Source organism: Perca fluviatilis, chromosome 23, assembly GCF_010015445.1.
Source record: "Perca fluviatilis chromosome 23, GENO_Pfluv_1.0, whole genome shotgun sequence".
NCBI classification, from domain to species: Eukaryota; Metazoa; Chordata; class Actinopteri; order Perciformes; family Percidae; genus Perca; species Perca fluviatilis.
The window spans coordinates 28,495,673-28,497,300 of record NC_053134.1 but is presented as its reverse complement, the minus strand read 5'-3'; the positions used below and the strand labels follow the sequence as shown (position 1 = coordinate 28,497,300).

Sequence of the window (1,628 nt, the reverse complement as noted above, 5' to 3'; positions counted from 1 at the left end):
ACTGGCCATCAGAGCCCAACGGCAACTGGGGTCCAAGTCTAGCCTCTGTCCTGAAGGGCAAATTGGGCACCACCCACTGTCAGGGAATTTTTGGATTTTCCTTTTTTAAATTAAACATGGACACAGAATTAGCTGGCAGTTTAAACAATGTACAGAAGACATTTATGTCTTGGGGGAAAGACCTCACCCCTTGCTATTGTGACATTGGAGTACTTACTTCTACAGAATTTGGACCTCCAGCCTGCACCGCTGTGAAGGTGTCAGTATGACAACAAGGGGGTTTAAATTGTAGGCAGCACCTGAGGGTCTAATGTGCTTGCTCAGGCAGCACATATGACAAAATTGGAACGATACAGAGAAGATTAGCATGGCCAGCCGGAGGGAGCGGTTCTTACACGCGGCGGCCCAGCCGCCTGGGCCTAAGCGCGACAGCGATGACGCGGCCTACCGGCGGGTGCGCCCGGCAGGCCCGCCTGCCGGCAGGCTCCCGCTTCTATTTTTCCCAATTTTTGCCCACCCGAAATTGGAACGATGCTCTTTTGTGTCCCTCTTTTTGCCCCTGCTTTTTCCCCAGCGCCTGTCAGTCAAAAGCCGTTGTTTACCATTGTCGCGAGCACATGGCTACTTGTCATATTGAGAATTAAAGGCACAGGCGAGGGAGACACATGTGTGGTTTTACTTGCTTTCGACAATTACACATTTCACGCGCATCTGTATGGTTTTAGCCTTATGGCGTGGCTTCAAGTTTAAAAGTAAAGTTAAAAGTATTGAAATAAGACAAGACAAGGGTTTTTAATCAATTAAATAAAAAAACAAGAAATAATATAAAAACACACTTAACAAAGAAATATTTCCTATTTTTGCCCCCTCTAAGAGCATGTCTTTAGAACCCCCTTTATTATTTTATTTTACTTATTTGTGTGTGTGTCTGTGTGTTTGTGTGTCTCTGTGTGTCTCTGTGTGTGTGTGTGTGTGTGTGTGTGTGTGTGTGTGAGGGAGACCTGTGGTGAATGAGGACCAGCAATGTGTGGGTAAGCACCTCAACGCTGAAGAGCAGCTCCTCCCCAAAAAAGGCCTCATAACCTGCGTGGCTCTCCTCTTCCTCCTCCTCCTCCTCCTCCTCCTCCTCCTCCTCCAGCTGGAAGCCCGTCAGGAACATCTGGATCTCCTTCTAAATCCTGATCATCACACTGGGCCAGCCAACAGGTAATCCCTCTTTTCCCAACACCTGTCAATCAAAAAAAGGGAAAAACTTCCATTAATAAACCCTGACAAAGCACACCTGTGAAGTGAAAACCATTTCAGGTGACTACCTCATGAAGCTTAGCAAAGGGTGGCTACTCTGAGGAATCTACAATGTAAATAGTCATGACAAAATAAAAGGAAACACATTGAATGAGAAAGTGTGTCCAAACTTTTGGCCTGTACTGTATATATATATATATCATTTTATAATGCCCTCTAAGAGCATGTCTTTAGAACCCCCTTTATTATTTTATTTTACTTATTCTTGTGTGTGTGTGTGTGTGTGTGGTGTGAGATGGAGACCTGTGGTGAATGAGGACCAGCAATGTGTGGGTAAATGGGGACGGGGGGTGGGAGAGGTGGGTGGATGGTAGGGGTGGGTT

At 46.1% G+C, this 1,628-nt stretch overlaps 1 pseudogene; it reads left to right on the top strand.

The window, feature by feature from the left end:
• The first annotated feature begins 312 nt into the window (after positions 1-312).
• LOC120553856 lies at positions 313-373 on the top strand (annotated as a pseudogene).
• Positions 374-1,628: the final 1,255 nt, after the last annotated feature.